Below are 6,564 nucleotides of genomic sequence, written 5' to 3'. Positions count from 1 at the left end.
TGTACTGCCACCTGTACTGAGAGACTGAAGAACCCATGCAGTTTAGCTCATGGTGTGCTGGCAGCTGCCAGGAGAAGTGGCTTTGTACTGCAGTCAGCATGAGAGACATAAGACTAGGAAGCTCTGTTTTTGCATATCTAGAATCTTTTATCTTGCCTTCTCAGGCACCATTTGTAGGCAGAGGTTTCCTGTCCTGACCACTTATTCCCAAAAAAAAAAAAAACTGATTCAGAGACTTAATATTAATTATAAATGTTCAGCCAATAACTCAGGCCTATTACTACCTAACTCTTACATTTAAATTAAACCCTATTTCTTATCTATGCTTTTCCACATAGTTCATGGCTTATTACCTCATTTTCTATATGCCCTGCTTCTTCGGTGACTGACTGGCATCTCCTCTGACTCCATCCTTCTTCCCATCTTTCTCCTAGTTTGGTTGTCCCACCTATAATTCCTGCCTGGCTACCAGCCAGTCAGCTTTTTATTAAAACAATCTGAGCGACAAATCTTCACAGTGTACAGAAGGATTATTCCACAGCTGTCCCTTAACCCAGATCTGCTGTTTCCTGACTGAAGACTTACAGGCAAGCACCTTTCTTTCTGGAAACATTAGCTTCCTTGTTTATACCAAGAGTAGAATCCCACCTGCTTCATGGACCACAGTGAGGCTTAGGGATGGCACAGCAAGTGACAGTCCTTTGGGCTGTGCCCAAGCCTTGCTTGTGCAAGGATGGTGTCTGTACCCAGTTTCCCCTGTTCCCCCATATTTCCTGGCTGAGTCAGACCCTCACACACTTTGCCATCCTGCTCTGAGCTCTGGGGACTCCACCCTCGCTACAGGAGGAGATGTTCCAGGTCACGTCGTAGGGTTCACCCATCACTATTCTGCACACACAGACATCACTAGGACTGCTGATGCCCTGTCCCTACCACTGACTCTACCCATGACCCAGATGGCCCGGGTCACTGCCGCCACTGTTTCTCTGATCTTCTCCCTGAAGGCTCAAGCAAAGGTCTTCCATCCACGGAGCCCTTTCTCTATCCACATAGTGCTCACCTCTGGGGAGGAATGGATCAGTAAGTGCTCTCAGTGTGGGTGCAGGGGCAGGTATAGAGTTGAGTCATGACTTCCACAGGAGTTCAGGTGCAGCCTGGTGGAGGGCACAGACATAGTGTTGTGACCTTAGAGGCTAGTCCCAGAGTGGAGCCATCCAGGGAGAGGCGACAGGGTTGGTGTGGTGTGGTGGCAGCGACAGGTAGGAGAACATTGTTGCAGGAAAGTGAGACCACCGTGGGATGGGAGTAGATCAGGGATCCTAAGAACATTCTGCCAGGTGTCTTGCTGGACCCAAGAAGAAGAGGTCCTCCTGATGGCTCGAAGGTTTCCAGGACAAAGGGCACCAGTTGCTTACTTCCTCAGGGAAGCCTCAGGTTCAAACCTCAGGTCTCCTACTCTCTGACTATGACGACTACGACCTTGGGTGGGTCACCTTGTTCCTAGACCCCCATTTCATTGCCTCTGGAATCCTCTTGAGTGACGATAATCTACAGGTACAGCCCAGCAGAGTACGTGGCACCCAGCACAGGCTAAATTATCCACTCTTCTTTCCTTTCAGCGCCTGCTTTGGCTGAGGAAGCTAGTTTCCCATCGTGGAAAGGCAGTGAGCGTGCTCCTCAGTGCTGGCAGCTATGTGGCTTGCGGCAAGCTCAAGCACCTTGGAAAAGCATGGACCCAGGCTCCATGCACCCCCAAGACATTACTGGTTGCCCAAGGGCCTGTGAGCATTGCACCTCTGCTTGGCTCACCTTTTCCCTGGAGGCTTCCCAGCCTCCTCCATGCTTCCTGGTGGTCACTCTGTCACACCACAACAGGCAGATTTCGCCAGGGTCTGAAGCACCTTTCTTCCTTTATTACTGCCTGTTTTCCAGTTTTGCTTGAAGGCTTTAAAGGTCACGTCTTGTACCCTACACCCTGACCCTGGATCAGAACCTGTGCACCTTCGGTAGATGTGGCGCACACAGGAGTTGAATGAGAGAGAAAGAAAAGAAGGGAGAGAGAAAGAGGTGGAGAAGGTGAGAGAGCCCAGGCTTCAGAAAGACAGGCAGGGCAGCAGGCGGAAGGGTATCCAGGTTGAGGCTTCCTCTGCTTCTTCCCACAGAGCTAGATCTGGCAGCCTTGCGAGGGGGAGAGCAGGAAGCATGGCCTATGGGATTAGCGGGCCGGAAATCCTCCAGGAGACTTCAACTCCTAAGCCTACTTCCTCACCACCGACGGCGTGAAACTCTGTAAGTACCGCGGGTGTAACTCAGGGTGGAGCGCCAACTTCTAGGCTGGAAAAAAAAATTCTGCAAAAATCTACAAAACATTCCTTTTTGAGAGAGGATGCCTGTGAGCCAACAAGGGGCCGATGCTGCCACCTGCTGGTCACCTGGGGAAGGGGCTCTTAGAGTCACTCACGGAGCTCCTCCCCGTGTCCGTATGGTTAGGTATAGGTAGAAGCCAATACACACCAGCTACCTAATGCCAGAGTTTATTAAGTGAATGCTCTGTCAGATGGTAGGTGCACTAGACTTTTGTTTGTTTGTTTTTCGAGACAGGGTTTCTCTGTAGCTTTTTAGCCTGTCCTGGAACTCCCTCTGTAGATCAGGATGGCCTCAAACTCACAGAGATCCACCTGTCTGCCTCCCAAATGCTGGGATTAAAGGCACGCGCTGCCACATCCGGCATACTCTAGACTTTTTAAAGATGTGATGTCTTCATCAGAAACTGGGTCATTCCTGTGTTTGTGTAGCAGTACCGGGGAACACAGGCTCAGGGACAGATGCGCATGCCCAAGGTCACAAGTCCGGGGAACAGCCAATCCTGATTCTAATCCAGGTATCTCTGGTTCTGAAGTGGGGTTCAGTGGTATCCTGGGCAAGACAGAGGGGAACTGTGAAGGAGGGCAGACTATCCAGCAAGGGCCCATCTGGGCCCCAGGCAGGTCCACTCCTGGTCTCTCCCTCCTAAGCGACTTGCCCTCCGAGGGGCATCCATGGGCCTGCCCAGTCTGTATCAGTCCTTCATGCCAGCTCTCCTCTAGTGCCAAGCTGGGAAGTCCAGGCTCATAGGGTGGAGCACCTGGATGGTCCTCTCCGGGGCATATGGGGCAGAGGAGCGGCACTCCAGACCCACCCTGGCCCCTGGGGACACCAGCAGTCCACCACAGAAGGGAGGACAGACTTGAGTTAAATTGCTATCGTGTATGTGACCAAATCTGAAAGAGGGTCAGGTGGGAGAGTAGATCAGGAGACCTTGTGCAGGGTGAAGTGGGGAGGCGAGCCCCGAAATAACCACCCGCTGGGGTCAAGGGTATGGCCCACTACTATCAATGGAGGCCACACCCCTTCCAGGCTCAGCCATTTTTACCTTCATGATCTTAGACAATTTCTTTCCCTACCTTGGTCTGCTTATCGCTCCACACAGTGGGGCCAATAGTATTCCTAACTCCGTAAGGCTCAACTGAGAGTCAAAGCCACAAGCACACAGTAGGCCTCTGAGCATGGTATTTGAAGGGCCCCACCGACACGCAGTAGCCTTGCCTCCATGCCTCTTCAAGGCTGAAAAGCAGGTCTTGCGGTGTGATGTTTCTGTAGAATGGGGGAAACTGAGTCACTGGACCAGGAAGTGCCTAAGTCCAGGCTTCAGCCTGAGTCACAGCACAAACGCTGGGAAAGCTCCTCCTAGCCACCCCTGGAAATGCTTCATGCCTAGGTGGCCGACTTCCTCCCCTCGCCTTGTCAGCAGGCAGATGCTGGCACAGGAGCCTGTGGCAGCCAGAGTAGGCGCCATTTGGGGGGGGGGCATAGAGTGGGGGTTTGTGTCTTTCTTGAAGACAAGGATCTCTATGGCTCCTGCAGTGAGGAACAGGCTCACGGGTAGAGGGCTGGGGGGCTTCTCTCATACCAGATGGGCTCCCTGGCTCCTTTAGCGCTGGTGTTCCTGTCCTACAGAAGAGGGAACTCTGACTTGCAAGGAGGAGGTGGTTCGCCCAGGTTCTACAGCTGTGTTGGGGCAGGACTTGCATTCACCCCTGCAACAAACCACAGAGAAAGTTCTGAATGGGCTCCTTCCAGCAGGCCAAGCACACTGGCGCAGAGGCTCAGCAGGAAGCCCTTCCCATCCCTTCTCTTCAGAACTGGGACAAGCTTTGACGTCACATCAGCACGTCCACATTCCTGCCCTCTAGCTCTGGGTGGGGTGTTGATTTCCTCCCTCCGACGTTGGTATCACAAACAGGAAGCTGGGTCATGTGGGCAGGCCTGGGCTGAGGGAGGACAGGGTCAGCCTTCCTGCCAGCTCTCTGTGTCTAGCAGGTGGCCTATGCTCCTGGGAGGTTGAGGACAGGGGTCTGTTCTAATGTGACAGGGGGCCATACTGTCCCCAGAGCTACTCAGAGGATCGTCAGTGACCATACTACCTGTCTTGGTCCTTAGAGTGCTTATATTGCCGTGGTAGTTGGCATCCTGCTTTTGCTCTCCGAGAAATGATGAGGCCTTTGCCAATAGAACCGACGGAGCACTCACCCTGTGGACCTCACACGGGTCTTTGAATTCTTCTCCTGAGCCTTTGGCAGATTAGGCAACTGATACACTAACTGGTTAAGCCATTGTCCCAGGTCCCACAGCTGTGGGCTTGGGCGGAGCAGAGATGTGAACTTAGGCAGTATGGCCCAGAGCTGGTGCCCCTGCTAGCCAGCATCACCTCCTCTCCCTCCTCCTCAGCTCAACTCCCTCGGGCTGTAAAGCTGAAAAATGCAAATTTGATGGGACCTGTTTGGGTCCTTTCTGCCCCAGGATTCAGAAACCATGCTCCAAGGAGTCCATGGCCTAACCTTTGTGGCCTCACCTCTAGCTTGGCTTCCCCTTTTAGATGTAACAAGCAAACCTGATCCCAGAATCCATCTCTTTCTGCCAGGACTACCTTCTGTAGAGAGGAACCCCAGGGTACAGAGGGGCAAGGTTTATAGCAGGCCACACCACCCATCCCCATGGGTCTGTCCAGTCTAAAGCCTTCTGTGCCGAGGTTCTCAAAGGTTTGCCTGCACTGGGTGGCAGGTCCTGTCCAAATGGCAGCTTCCCAGCACCCACCCTGGAGAGGAGGGTTTGGGCCTGAGTACCTAGCACCCTCCAGTCCTTCCCAGACCTTATGGCTTGCTTGATAAACTCCAATTGACATAGAAATCACAATACTTTTTTTGTTTGTTTGGTTTGGTTTAGTTTTTTGAGACAGGGTTTCTCTGTGTCACTTTGTTGCCTGCCCTGGAACTAGCTCTTGTAGACCAGGCTGGCTTCAAACTCACAGAGATTCTCTTGCCTCTACCACCCGAGTACTGGGATTAAAGGCTTGTGCCACCGCAGCCCAGCTAATCACAATACTTATAATAGGATTTCTAACTGTGGACTCTGTTCATCCAAGACCGCTTGACTTGTTCAGAGCCTTCCTCGGGGAGACATGGATTGCTTGGCCCATACCCCCGTCTCTACCAAGTCCAGATGCTGATGCTGCTGCTGTCCTGGTGACCACACTTGGAGAATCACTGATGTGGAGCAAACCAGGTGCAGGGTCAGTGGGAAGTCAGGTGTAGACCACGAACTCTCCCAGACACTGCTGCGGCTCAGTTTTCTCGTCTGACCGTGAAGAACAGCAGGCTGCCTACCGTTGTGGCTGTAAGGACTGCAGGACACAGGAGCGCAAAGAACACCGGCTCTTTTCCTAAATGTTTGCTTCCTTCTCCCACATCCTCAGGCTTGGTTGCTGTGGGTAACGTGGATCTTTCCACCTCCCTGAGAAACAGGCCGTCCTATGGTCATGGATGGGAATTAGCACAGGAGGGGCCACGCGAGGGCTTGCTTTCCAGTGGCTGTGCTTAGTCCTGAAGGAGGAGACCCCAGGAACCCAGTTTCTCCTCCTGCTTGAGGAACCCCTTCAAGGCTAGCAGCCTCCATCCCTTACCTGCAGTTACTATAATCATAACACACTCAGTAGGATATTCTATCAAGTGATATGTAAGAGCATCATAAAGGGCTCACACACGAGCCCCCTCTGTCCCGCTTGGCCATGCTCCTTGCTCTATGCTATGCCGTCAATCACTGAGTAACTGTCTTGGTTTTTAGAGTTGAGACTGCAACTTGGAAACATCACAGCGGGGCTAGTAAGAAAAAGGCAAAGTGAGGTTGATAAGATCCCTCCAGAACAAATCTACCTGTGAGGTTTCAAAAGAGGAAAAGGAATTGGGGTCTAATCATTTTCCACCTCAAACTGTAAAAGTTCCGGCCACAGTGTGTAGAAAGACACACTGGGAAACCGCACAGCGCAGCTTGTGGTGTAAACTCTTTGGTACAGTTAGGGGTTTGCAGCAGTCACTCGCGGCAGGATTTTGGACTGTCACCCAGGGGTAGGGAGAACTGGAGAGGAAAACAGTTGTGGGCTTTTCTCGTGATACAGCGCCCTCTGGTGGACTGAGGGTGTATTGTCACTATGACTCCGGTCGCTGATGGAACTGGACAGAACAGGAAAGG

General features: G+C 52.3%; 1 long non-coding RNA gene across 1 annotated transcript; it reads left to right on the top strand.

The window, feature by feature from the left end:
• The first annotated feature begins 1,617 nt into the window (after nt 1–1,617).
• Nucleotides 1,618–6,078, top strand: LOC113456335. The gene is made up of 3 exons (XR_003377154.1): nt 1,618–2,076; nt 2,163–2,289; nt 5,480–6,078. It is a non-coding gene; the product is annotated as an uncharacterized LOC113456335 (long non-coding RNA).
• The last annotated feature ends 486 nt before the right edge of the window (nt 6,079–6,564 follow it).

The sequence above is a fragment of the Microtus ochrogaster genome, chromosome 7, assembly GCF_000317375.1.
Source record: "Microtus ochrogaster isolate Prairie Vole_2 chromosome 7, MicOch1.0, whole genome shotgun sequence".
Classification (NCBI taxonomy): domain Eukaryota; kingdom Metazoa; phylum Chordata; class Mammalia; order Rodentia; family Cricetidae; genus Microtus; species Microtus ochrogaster.
This window is presented reverse-complemented; position numbering and strand designations above follow the sequence as displayed.